This window comes from Sus scrofa, chromosome 9 (assembly GCF_054392235.1).
Source record: "Sus scrofa isolate SSC_HxYL_T2T_F1_AM1 chromosome 9, Sscrofa_HxYL_maternal_Yorkshire_Landrace_v2.0, whole genome shotgun sequence".
NCBI classification, from domain to species: Eukaryota; Metazoa; Chordata; class Mammalia; order Artiodactyla; family Suidae; genus Sus; species Sus scrofa.
In genome coordinates, this window is record NC_139391.1 from 139,050,369 (window position 1) to 139,063,998 (window position 13,630).

At 45.4% G+C, this 13,630-nt stretch overlaps 1 long non-coding RNA gene across 2 annotated transcripts in view; it reads left to right on the plus strand.

Annotated features, from left to right (window-relative positions):
- Positions 1 to 7,577: 7,577 nt before the first annotated feature.
- Positions 7,578 to 13,630, plus strand: part of LOC146400229 (uncharacterized) — an 84,382-nt gene continuing 78,329 nt past the window's right edge. Inside the window, exon 1 of one of the 2 annotated variants that reach the window (XR_014816878.1) lies at positions 7,578 to 8,013. This is a non-coding gene — a long non-coding RNA (uncharacterized LOC146400229). The remainder of the gene's footprint in view (positions 8,014 to 13,630) is intronic. The other variant, XR_014816879.1, reaches the window with a different exon arrangement.

Consider the following 13,630-nt stretch of genomic DNA (forward strand, 5'->3'; position numbering starts at 1 on the left):
CGTGGGCTGCAAGTCACAGACCCCTTTGGAGGCTGACGTCTGTACGTCTCACCGCTCCCCACGGGGACAGACAGACAGCTGGGCATCTCGCCACCTGACATCGGGCTCCGTACCAGGTCCCCGTCCTTCCCGGGGGTGGCTTACAGCTGCGTCTACCCCAGGGAAGGTCCTGAGGTTGTGACCGAGGTCAGCCACGCCTGTTCCCACCATCATCGGATCCCGGCCCCTCCCCAGAAGGCGCAAAAGGCTCAATTCCATGCAGCGGTCCCGGGGTGGCCCTGCAGCACAGAATCTGGCCCCTCCATGATTTCCGTTCCGTGAATTCCTCTTCTCCCCAAACAACTGAGACTCTCCCCCTTCACCTTAAGTAAGAACACCCGAAAACAAACAAACAAAAAAAACAAAAAGGGAGTTCCCGTCGTGGCGCAGTGGTTAACGAATCCGACTAGGAACCATGAGGTTGCGGGTTCGGTCCCTGCCCTTGCTCAGTGGGTTAACGATCCGGCGTTGCCGTGAGCTGTGGTGTAGGTTGCAGATGCGGCTCAGATCCCACGTTGCTGTGGCTCTGGCGTAGGCCGGTGGCTACAGCTCCGATTCGACCCCTAGCCTGGGAACCTCCATATGCCACGGGAGCAGCCCAAAGAAATAGCAAAAAAAAAGACAAAAAACAAACAAACAAACAAAAAAACAAACAAACAAACAAACAAAAAGAATACCCGGAGATGTTCTTTAGGTTAAGTCAGCCCTCCTCCTTACACACGGGGGCTCTGTCCCTGGCCCTGCCTTGGAGCCAGCAGCCCTCTGTGGGTTGTGGGCAGAAGGATGCCACGTGGAATGTTTTCCTGCTCATAGGTCAGAGGACAATGGTACAGGGACTAGCCAGCCCCAACTGTGTCTGAGAGTTTTGTGATCGCCGCCAGGCATGTTCCAGCAACCAAAGGCTTCCTTCAGATCAATTTCTATGGCAACAGCCAGCGTCCAAGAGATGAGAGCTGTGTTCTGAATGTCACTAGCATCTCAGGAACCAGTAAAGCAGGGTCTCTTAAAGATGTGGGGAGAGGGGGCGTTCCCATCATGGTGCAGTGGAAACGGATCCAACTAGGAACCATGAGGCTGTCGGTTTGAACCCTGGCTTCACTCAGTGGATTAAGGATCCAGCACGGCCATGAGCTGAGGTGTAGGTGGCAGATGCGGCTCAGATCTGATGTTGCTGTGACTGTGGTATAGGCCGGTAGCTGTAACTCCAATGGGAACCCTAGCCTGGGAACCTCCATATGCTGCAGGTGCAGCCCTAAAAAAAAAAAAAAAAAGGATGTGGGGAGAGAGGCAGAGAGGGAGAGATGACATTGAAATAGAAGGAATGTGTAGTGAGTTTGAAGCCAGGTACTTTCTAAACCTGAGGAGTTTTTCCAGAAATGGCCGAGGTAAGTGAGAGAGAGAGAGAGAGAGAGAGAGAGTGAGAGAGAGAGAGAGAGAACCAACTACTAAATAAAAACAAGAAGCGGAGGAAGAGGAGGCAGCTGGCATAAGGCAGAGCCGTCTGGGTGTGGGGTTGCTCCCTACGCTCTGCTTTGTCCTTCTTCTCACTCTCACCCGGTGTTGCTTCTCGGGAAAGGTTAAAGAATTGCCTTGAATTTGTTTGTAGTAGTAGCCAAGAAAGAGGAAGAGAGAGACTCTGTAACAGTCTTCCAATCTAGAGAACCTCCATATCCAAGAGGGGAAAACAAAACGAAGCAAAAAACACTCGTCATCAACAGACAGAGCTGCAAGTTCTGTCACCTTTGCTGTTGGCCACCTGGTCCTGGCCAGTGATGGGGGACCTCTATAAACTGTGGTTTCTCTGTGATAAAACCATCATAACCCTCGGCCTCCACCAGAACCCATTCTGAGCATCCAAAGAGATAATAACTGTGAATATGTTTTGCAAACAGTAAAACATTAAACCAGCGTTCCCCATAATTGTTCTCTGTAGAACATTAATTCCAGGGGATGGTAGTGAGATTCTTAAGTCAAAGAAAAAAAAAGGCAGGTTCAAGGGCTGCTGCTGTTGTTTTGATTGTGGCATCTGTGAATGTCTTTCCAGAACTAAACTGACTGTGGAATCTTTTACTGCTGAGGGTCTTGCATGACTAACATTGCAGAGCCTGCTTTGGGAAATGTTTCCCTGTAGAGACATAAGGAAGTGGTGACACTCTCCTCGGCTGTTGTGTGGACGACAGGGATGTTCAGAGGGAGGGGTCAGGCCGCCCTGGCAGCAAAGAAAAGGAGCCGAGGACTTGTGGCTCCACAGGGGAGTCGAATGCATATCAAAGTTCGAACCCCCCTCGCTTTCTTAGAAAGTGCAGACCACATGTTATGGGTGGAAGTGAGTCCCCCAGAGATACGTGGAATCCCTAACTCCCAGTACTTTGCATGTGACCTTATTTCAAAATAGGGACTCTTGCAAAGTGAATTAAGTTCAAATGAAGTCATCAGATGAGTATTCTCCCAATATGACAAGTGTCCTTATAAACAGGGGGAATTTGAACACCGAGAGAGAGAGAGACAGGCACTTGGTCACAGGAAGACAAAGGCAGAGGTCAGGGTGATGCACTAGAAGTCAAAGATTGCCGGCAAATCACCAGAAGCTGGGCAAGAGGCACTGAACTGATCTTCCCTCCCAGCCATGGAAGGAACCAAACCTGACAACAACTCCTGGCCTCCAGATCTGTAAGACAATACGTTCCTGTGGTTTAAGCCACCCAGTTGGTTACGCTTCGATATGGCAGCCTTAGGAAACTAACATACCACACCTGCTATAAAGAACCCGGCCGCCTTGAAGATGAACTTTCTGCAAGGGCTTGATACATAGCTAGGATGCAGTAAACAGATGATAGTCAAGCTGGGCTCTGTTTCATAAACTCATAATGAAATCCACTGAAATTCCTGAGGCTTTTACCTTTCCTCTCGAGCTCTAAGCAAACCATGTTTGGGAAACTAAACAACGCTGAAGATGAGCTAGTTGCCTTCACTGCGAGAAACGCTGGTACTCAACCAGAAGGGATGAAGGCCGTGGCATACATTTGCAATAGTTGAGACAGGCAGATCTCTTCAACAAACACTCCCAGCCAAGCCATGGCAGAGACGCGGGCAGGTGTTTCCTCAGCAGGACCGCTCTGCGGAGTCTAGACTTAAAATGTGATTATGGCATCGGGGTCTGGCACAGAATGCGTATCTGAAAAGAAAATGAAGACTAGTCCCTGGTCCTGAGTGGCTCCTCGGCTCTAGATGAAGCTTTAATTCCTTTTAGCCAATCAGTCTTCTGAGAATTAAAAGAATTATTCCAAGTGCTATTTGACAAGACATTTTTAAGAATTGCTTTTCTTCTGAGATAGTCAATCCTTACAAATATTTAGACAATATATTGATATATTTCTTTATGACTTCTGACAGGGTCAAATATTTTCCCTCTAATAGGAAATGTTTTCAGTGCCAATAGCATAAATGCAGAATCTTTAAACTGGATTTGCTGGCTGTTAATTTCAGGGAGTGTCATTTGCACTCTTTTTTCCCCCAATTTTCTCATCTATTATATTGAGCAAATGCACTTTTTTTCACAAACTCTGGTAAATGGAAACATAAGGTGGACAGAATAACAGCTTCCATTTCTTCCAGACTTCTAGAAAGCGCCCAAGCTAAATTAAATGTTCAACATCAGTAACTGTTAACAGTTTTGCTTCCTCCAGTTTTTCAGTGCGTGTTTTTATTTTCTACTTCCCTTTTTTTTTTTTTTTTTTTTTGCTTTGTAGGGCCAAACCTGTAGCATGTGAAAGTTCCAGGCTAGGGTCGAATTGGAGCAGCAGATGCCAGTCTATGCCACAGCCACAGCCACAGCAACATAGGATCTAAGCCATGTCTACAACCTACACTGCAGTTCACACCAATGCCGGATCCTTAACCCACTGAGTGAGGCCAGGGATCGAACTCGCATCCTCATGGACACTAGTTGGGTTCGTTACTGCTGAGTCTGATGGGAACTCCCCTCTACTTCAATTTTTAATGCAGTGTTTTGAAACCGACAGCATTAATAGCCTGAACTGAGCCAGAACACAGCTTGGGACTTGAACCCATGGTTTTAATTTAGAAGCACTCACCTTGTGTCTGGACTCAGTGAGGTTCCGGTTCTTCATGTCTCCGCACAGAAGGAATTCAGCGAGAGACAAGTGATAGGCAAGAAACAGATTTATTAAGATAGAAGGCGCTTGTGAGAGATGCAAGCGGGCAGGCAAGGGCGCTCTGCCCCAAAGATCCGATGGCTAGGGTTTTGTCACCCAAGGGGAGTGAGTGGGAGTTGGAAAAGCCCGCCTCTTCCTTTCTGGGAATAGCAGCTCCTCCTTAGTATCTGGTAAACTGTGTATTCAAATCTGTAGAAGGGTGGTCCTCAAACTCCCGCCCTGGGTCTGAATCTGAATGCAGGTCTCATCGCATCTCCCACCCAACGACCTGAGGCAATTCTCAAGCCTCCACTAAGGAAGCAAAGCTGCCTTGTGCTGATGGCTTTTTTGAGCAATTTATTTACTCACAGCGATCGCCCAAGGTCCCCTCCCCTAAGTGACCCTCTTTAAATATGGTCCCTTATGGGGACATCTACAACTACCTGCGCCTACTCCGTCCCTACCAGTTTTACCATTCGCTCTCTGAGATTTGTCTTAGATTGCTTTCCTGAGCGGCAGACACCAAACATCCAGCTGTCTAGCATGTACCGCTGCCTGGATATCTCACATAAACTCAAGCTCAAGACTATGTTCAAAATCATGCTTTTCCTTTTCCTTTTAAAAAGACAAATATTCCTCCTTTTCTGTCTCGGTGATTGTCACCACCATTCACTCACTTCCCCAAGCGACATATTTGGGAGACCTTTAGTAGACATTTTCTTCTTTTTAACTCTCTACCCTCAATCCATGGCTATTCTGTTGATCTTGCCTAGGCTATATTTCAAATCAGTTTCCCCCTATTTACATGCTGCATTTACTATATTCAGGTCTTTCTGGATCACTGCAGTGCCTCCTAATCACTTTCTTCTTCTGCAATTTACTGTTTTTTAATTAACCCAATGATGTCACTATTTAGAATCCTTCCAGGCTATCCTCTCACTGTGAGGATAGCTTTAGGTTCCCTTAGCAGGCATGCAGGACCACCTGTCCGGCTTACCCAAGCTCAACTCCTCAGACTCAGGACCTTCAGGTGGGTGGCATTCTTACCTCCTCAGCATCAGGCTCCTTAGCAAGGATACAGGCTCCCTTCTCCAGCTTCAGGCTGCAACGTGCACACAAGCCTACCTCTACAGGCTCAGTTTTCCCTTTTCTGTAGACTGTAATTTATGTCCCAGACATTTTAAATTACCTTCAAGTTCACAAAGAGAATCCATCTTAAATATACGCAATCACTGAGACTCCTTCTTCTGGGTCAGTGGCACTACCATTAAATATCTCAACAGCTCTGACTCAACCAGAAACAACAGTGTCTCCCCAAAATCAACTGTCAGAGGGAAAATAAACTGCAGGCCTTGGAACGTGCTGTTGTCTTTTCCTCGAATGGATTTTTCAAACCCAGTTCACCTGGGTAATTCTCCATCATTCTCCAACATTCAGCTCTGGTGTCTCTGGTACCAAAAGCAAGTGTCTCTGCCCACTGCAGAGGAAGGCCAAGGAAAACGGAAACGTTAGACTTGGAGCAGAAAAAGGCTCATTACGGGGCCATGCAAGGAGACAGATGGCTTGTGCTCAAAAAAATCCCAAGCTCCCTGAAGGGTTTCAGCAAAACACATTTATTTATTTATTTACTTATTTATTGGATTTGATCTACATATGTTTTACTTGTAAATTCTTGGAACAATGTGTTTTTAAGTGAATCACGTCCGTGTAACCCTGAAATGTATACGCAAAAATCCTGGTCGGGAACACCTGTGGGGTCATCATGGCCTCCTGTGAGAATCAGCAATGACTTTGGGCATTGAGGTCAACAGAACCTTCTCACTGACTGTTTACTTGCTTTAATGACTGAATATGTATTTCGCTGCCCCTTCTTTGTGGGGATGCTTAGGTCCCCCTCCCGAAGTACAAGACCAGGTACTTACTCTCCAGGTTACTTACAGTCCAGCCATGAGGATAAACCAGGTGCGTAGAGACAGGCGAGTCACGATCTCCAGGATGATGCCTGTGGAGGGTGTGGATGGATGGTGGGGTGTCTGCCCCAGAGAAGGCCAGCTGGCAGGCCCGATGGGTAAGGTTCACGCCGTGTTAGGGTCCGGGTCCTTCTTAATCACTGCAAGTCGTTTGGGTCTCTTTTTATCTTTTCTCTTTCATATATTTTTATTTTTTGTCAGAGTATAGGTGCTTTACAATGTGCTAGTTTCAGATGCACAGCAAAGTGCTTTAGTTATCGTATTACATATATATGTTCATGCTTTTTCAGATTCCTTTCCCAATAGGTTATTACAGAATATGGAGTAAAATTGCCTATGCTATACAGTGGGTCCTTGTTGGTGGTCTACTTTATATATAATAGCATGGATATGTTAATCTCACACTCTCAGTTTACCCCGCTCCCCTCTACACACACACACACACACACACATTTTCCATTTGGTAGCGGTAAATTTCTTTTTGAAATCGATGAGTCTGCTTTTGTTTTCTAAATAAGAGCAGATAAAAGTTTATTACAGGGCCATGCAAGGAGACAGGTGGCTCAGGCCCCTAAAATTCTAAACTCCCTGAAAATTGTCAGCAAAGCACTTTTAAAGGCAAGGTGAGGGAGGGCACGGCTAGTTGTCACAAACCTCTTGGTGTCAGAATCTTTCTTTCTTGCAGCTGTCCAAGTCCATGGGGATCATGATGTCCATTAAACTCCAATAAAACAAATGTTATTCTCTGTTCTGCAACTTTTTACCTCTCTACCAACAGAACAGGCTGTCCTGTATATTTCAGCCTACAGGCAACCTTGTTTTACGAAAGGTGCAGAGCTGGCGTGACTAAGCACAAATAACAGAGCACAAAGACTACAGGACAGATCCAAAGTGCAATCAGATCTGTTCTTCCCGGTTACATCTCTTCTTCGTCTAGGAAGGTTTTGCTATTTCTTTTTTCCCTTTAATGCTTGTAGCATCTTGTCTGCGCGTCCAGTGTCTCTTTGACTTAGTTCTACTCCTTCTCCCCTGTGTTGTAATTGTGTGTTACCTGTCTGTGCTCCACACTGCCATGAGCACGGAATTGTAAGGTCCTGGACTTGAAAGCAAGGATGGTTTTACACCACTTCTGCCCCCAGCGTCTAGAACAGTGACTCCCCCGTCTTGTGAATTCAATAGAAAGGTTTCCCCCGAAAAGACCAGATGAGAGCCTTCCTGGAATATACGTGAGTTATAATAGGTCAATAAAAAAAATAATAGCCTTTAAACTCTAAGGCTATACCAACTACAGCTGGGCACAATTACCACTAATCTACTTTATTCCAGAGTCGTTTATGTCTACAAATATTTCTGCTATACCAACACTAGGATGTTCCCTATGTAAATGATGTGTAATTAACTAAGCTGTGTTTTTACTTTCTTTGTAGCAAAGCCTTAGGGTAAAACCACTGCTTACAAAGACATGGTCTTTCCACCTCTAAGAAGCTTATATCCAGATACAAGATAAGACTCCATGTTACAGGCAATGAAATTGAGGCCATGAAAGAATAAATAACTTTTACGGGGTCACGCAGGGAACAAGTGGTAGGATGAAGGATTCAAGTCTGAACGTTCTGCCTCCTGATTCAGCCTGCTTTTCACCTCTACTGATTGTGAGATATTAAAGGGACATCTAAAAAATAGCGTTGTTTTTAGCTCCAAGTTGTATTGTGTGAAAAGCTACAGGAGATCAGAGAAGCAGATGGAACATTCCTCGTGGAGGAGCCAGGATGTGAGCTGGTCCGAGAGAGTTGGGTCCACAAATACAAAGAAAAAGCAAAGGCATATTCCCAGAGGGGAAACAGCACAAGGTAAGGCTCATGCTTTGACAAATCATGTAAAACTTAACAAGAATAGTAGGTAGAAAACTATTGCTAAAATAGTCTTAATCTATTTTCTCTCAGAGTTTTTTTTCCCCTTCTAAAGGCATAGATCATTTTTGTTTTTCAAAATTGTGATCATATTATTTTAAAAAATAGAGAGTGTATCATATGCACAATTTAGAACTGTACTTTTTTAGAAACGTGTATATTAACATAAGCGCTTTCTTATTATTTAAACTATTTGTTAAGTATTATTTATAATGGCCCCCAATCATTAAACAGATATATGATAGTTTAATTAAACATTTCCCTATTGTTGAACACTTCAATGTCTGTACAATTCTTTTTGATTAGAAATAATGCTACTATAGAAATTCTCTGGTGGCTTAGTGGTTTAAGGATCCAGTGTGGTCACTGCTGTGGTGCTGGTTTGATCCCCGGCCCTGGAACTTCCGCATGACGTAGGTGTGGCCAAAAATATATATATAATAATAAAATAAAAAAGAAATATGTCTTTATTAGCTTCCTTTGATACTGATTTTGAGGCGACAGCTGTTTTTTTCTCATCATGTCAGAGCCATTGAGATGGTCAAAGTTAAAGCCACCAACCCAGAAGAAGGAAGTGAGAGATTACATTTTTAAGAGGTGCTTGCCTGAATTATTAACTCATTTGATACTACTTAATTCATTGTATGAGACATCTTCCTCTCTAGCCTGTAAGTTCTTTAGGCAGGCACTACACCTGACCTTTCCCCCACTGGGCCCTCGGTGCCTAAGACTGTTCCCAGAACCTACTAACTGCTCAGCAAATATCATTCACAGGAAATATTCATGTTTATACAGTGGAAGCTGAGATAAGGGAAAAGGACTATTGCTATCATCTCACTTTAGGCCTCACTCATCTCAATGCTTGTTGTTGTTGTTGTTATTGTTTTTCCTGCCTCCTTTTCTCTTTCTTAACATCTCCTTCCTGAGGCACAAAAAGATGAGAATCTGAATATGTAAGAAGTATTTTTGGGAGTTCCCTCTGTGGCACAACGGGACTGGCAGCATCTTAGGAGGGCTGGGATGCAGGTTGGATCCCCAGCCCAGCACAGTGGGTTAAGGATCCAGCGTTGCTGCAGCTGCAGCTTAGGTCGCAAATGTGGCTCAGATCTGATTCCTGGCCCAGGAACTCCATATGCCACTGGGAGGCCAAATAAAATAAAAGTATTTTTGGACAAGCACAAAATGTGGCCCTCACTCCCTTCTTCTCCCAAAGCATTAGCAAGTCTCCGTCTTCTTCCTGTGTCAGCATCCATGTAAACAGATGTTCAGCAGCAGTTGAGGGGAGGGGGGCTGGAAGGGAGGACTTTGCTCTTAGGTCATCGCTGGCGCTGAGAGACTGGGCAGATTTCCATGCCCACCCCACCTCTTATTATGGAGAGCTCCCGGTATGTGGAGATTGGGTAAACCCCTCTACTCACAGGCTCTCTACTTCTTAAAGAGTCCTGCAACAAAGATATGATTATGCCCGGCCCAAACAAAATTCAACTACAGCTGATTTACAATGTTGGGTTAGTTTCAGGTATACAGCACCGCAATTCAGTTACGCATCTCTCTCTCTCTGTCTATCTACCTACAAATTCTTTTTCAGATTCTTTCCCTTACAGGTTATTACAAATATTGAGTATAATTCCTTGTGCTGTAGACTTTGTTGGTTGTTTTATATATAACAGTATCCATATGGTAACCGCAAACTCCTAATTTATCTCTCACCTGCCCCTTTCCCCTTTGGTAGCCATTAGTTTGTTTTCTGTGTCTGTGGGTCTATTTTTGTCTTGTAAATTAGTTCATATGTATCATTTTTTTAGATTCCACACATAAGTGATACTGTATATTTGTCTTCCCGTGGCTGATTTATTTCACTTAGTATGATAAACCCAAGGTCCATCTGTGTTGCTGCAAATGGCATTTTTTCATTCTGCTTTATAGCTGAGTAGGAATACCTTGTGTATATATACCACATCATCTTTATCCATTCCCCTGTTGAGAGACACTTAGGCTGCTACCATGCCTTGGTTATTGTAACAGTGCTGCAAGGAACACTGGGGTTCATGAATCTCTGCCGATGAGGAAATGGACTCTCAGAGTTGGGTCAGGGATGCTCCTAAGTCTACACGGCTAACTTGGTCCTCAGTAGCAGGGCATCCTGTTCTCCATCTTCCCTGTGCCCATCCCATGTCCACCCCACCTCAGCTTGTAGAAAGAGAAATATTGCCAGGATTTCCGCCTTCAGATCCTACTCATGTTCTTGGGTGCTGGGGCTTATGCAGGGTTGAGAGTGCCTATGATTTTGTCTGCCACTTAACTGAGATTAGCTGGAAGCAATCTGCTTCAAGTTTAAGCATCAACTTATCACTTTGTTAACTGTGCATTCATTTTCCAGGGGATAGTTAACTTTAATGAAAATGGGGGATTGAATCATGTGGCAACAGGTTCTGTGACATGTGGGAGCCAGAAGGGAAGTGAGATGTTGTGTGGAGGGGGATCTGGTGTAAAGATCTGGATTCGTTTTCTGCCTGCAATTTCCCCAGAGGGGACAGACAGGAAGACTCCATTCTGTCATCCCATGATTGGCAGCAAGAATTCACTCTCCTCGCGAGGCAGGGTGGCGCCTGAAAGAATGAGGAAAGGGAGGAGATGGGGCAGAATTCCTTCAGCCAAAAGAAGCAGGGATAAGGCACAAGCTATCAGAACTTGCCCACCGGAGGCCTCTGTGCTCCTTCCATCGTATCCACTTCACTATACAGGGAAAGAAACTGAGGCCCAGAGAGGGACAGTAGTCTGTCCTACAACACACAGCAGCGCCTAGAAAACATCAGACTTTCCCCCTCATCTCTCACCTTCTAAGGTCTCTTGATTCCCAATGGTAAATAAAATACACGAATCAAAAACCAACTTCTCTGGACTTTTAACAACAAGCATCCTTTGATTTCAAGACCATGTGATTTCATGCTTTCCCCCAGTCCAGAAGAGGGTTTTTCAGCCTTGGCGTTAATGACACTTGGGGCCAGATAATTCTTTGTCTGGGGGCTACTCTGTGTATTGTAGGATGCTTTAACAGCATGCCTGGCCTTTACCCATTAAATGCCCATAGCATTACTGCCACAGTTATAAAGAGCAAAAATACCTTCAGACAGGGAGTTTGGGGTTGTCAGATACAAACTATGACTTTTAGGATGGGTAGGCAATGAGGTCCTACTCTATAGGACAGGGAACTATAGCCAGTCTCTTGGGATAGGACATGATGGGAGATAACATGGGGGAAAGGATATTTACATATGTAAGACTATGTCCCCATGCTGCACAGCAGAATTGACATAATGCTGTAAATCAGCTTTATGCTAATAAAAAATAAAATGAACAAAAACAGAAAAGGAAAAACATACCTCAGACAAGGCCACATGTCCCCAAAGGAGCAAAATCACCCCCACCTGAGAACTCCCAGCCTGGAAAAACCACTCAACCAAATCATGAGCAAATTAAATGGTGGTTGTTTTAAGCTATCAAGTTTTGGTGTGGTCTGTTATACAACCAAAACCATGTGACGCAGAAATAGACCAGGGTAGGACAGATCAGGAAACACATCATTCAGCAAAGCTAAGGGCTATTTTAGGAAACAACAACATGTGTGTATAGGCTTATGGTTTAAAATATACTTCTTGATACAATTTATAATTTAAGAGCTCTCAAAATCCTCTGATTAATAAATAAATAAATAAAAGGCATGGAGGTGGATTCTTTCTCAGCTCTGCTACCTGTCCATTGAGTAACATTAGGTACTTTTTCTAAACTTTCTGAGCCTTAGATTTCTCATCTAATCAAACCAGCCTACCCCAAATTTATGAGGGCTAAGTATATAAAAGTGCACTGTAAACTATGCAGGCCAGAGAAGTATTTACTCACGCCACCCTTGGGTTGCTTTCGGTGTGTGTGTGTGTGTGTGTGTGTGTGTGTGTGTGTGTGTGTGTGTGTGTGTCTATCTATCTATGTGTGTGTCTTTTTAGGGCCGCACCCGTGGCATATGGATGTTCCCAGGCTAGGGGTTGAATTGGATCTGTAGCTGCCAGCCTGCGTCACAGCCATAGCTACACAGGATCCACGCTGCACCTGTGACCTACATCACAGCTCACGGCAATGCCAGATCCTTAACCCACTGATCGAGGCCAGGGCTCGAACCTGCATCCTCATGGATCCTCGTCGGGTTCTTAACCCACGAAGCCACAAGGGGAACTCCTCGTTTGTCTTCTCATCTTATTGCTCCATCCCCCGAATGCTCTCCACCCCCCAGCTTCTTGTTAAACTTGGACCATGGTTAAGGTGCATGGTCAGGACCCATCATGACGGGGAAGGATTCCTTCCCCCGGCTTATTAAACGGGCCAAGTGCCCACCTATCAAACATCCCTTCGACACTTGCTACTACTGGACCCACCAGTCAGTTCCGTTCTATTTTGTTTACGTGGTTTTGTTTCTCCCTGCACCCAGTCTTCAAGCTCCCTGAGGGCAAAAGCCGTGTTTTATCCGTAGTATTGGCATTCCCACTGTGGCTGGCACACTTTCCTGGGCAAAGGTCAGGTCTTCGGAAGGACTTACTAATTCTCACTGAAAGGACGTGGCATTTATTTTCTTTCCATTTTGTGAGTTCCACCTTCCAAAGCCCATGGGCTCCTCCGTAAACGAGCCTGCCCCCTATTGGAACCCAGCAAGTCCCTTCTGGGAGTCGAGCCATCCCCCAGCTCCACCTGGGTGATGAATATTGGTGATCAGGAGCCGAAACACAGCACCAGGCCGACTGCTGAGGGTATCGCCCGATAAACCACTGCGGAAGAGGACTGTCACCCACCAGGAAAGAAACAGCTGCCTGCGATACCTGTGCTTTTCAGCTAAAGAAGGCCTGCGGCACCTGACCTGCTCTCTGGCCGCAAGCCCCGAGTCAGGCAATTAGCAGCGTAGCAGCTTTGCACCCGGCAGAGCTGGGATGGTGCCTCTGCTCCTCACCTGGTTAATTCCTGCTCTTCTCACAGGAAGCACACCAGGCTAGAAGGGCACCTTTGGTGGGGAGCATCCTTATTGCTGTTGGATTCTCTGCGGCTGTGCCTGGCTTTCTTCTCAGGAACATTACTCTCTGCCTCCCCCTTTCCCCCCAGGAAACGACCCTGCTGGGCCAGCAGGGCGAGTCTAGGCTGAGAAGAGGATTTACTGTTTGCTGTTAGACTATTAGCAAGTGCAGTCTGTTAATGCTTTCTGATTGATTTCTGGATGCTTTTTCCCTTCTGGACTGTTGGAACTCAGCTGCAGTGGCTGGTGCGAGGAGACAAAATGTTTACATGGTTCCTTGCCCCAAGGGCGGCTGGAAAAAGGGCATGGGCATTTATTAGATGAATGCCCAGGTGGGACCTGCAACGCTGACTCTACCTTCCCAGAAATCACCTTCTCCAGAAGAGGCGGCATTGTGGAGACAAAAACATATTCAGGCTTGAATATAAATATTTGAATATCTTAGATGCGAGTCCTGCTTCTCTCCGGTAACTGATGCGTTTCCAGTTGTCAAGGTTCTGCGAC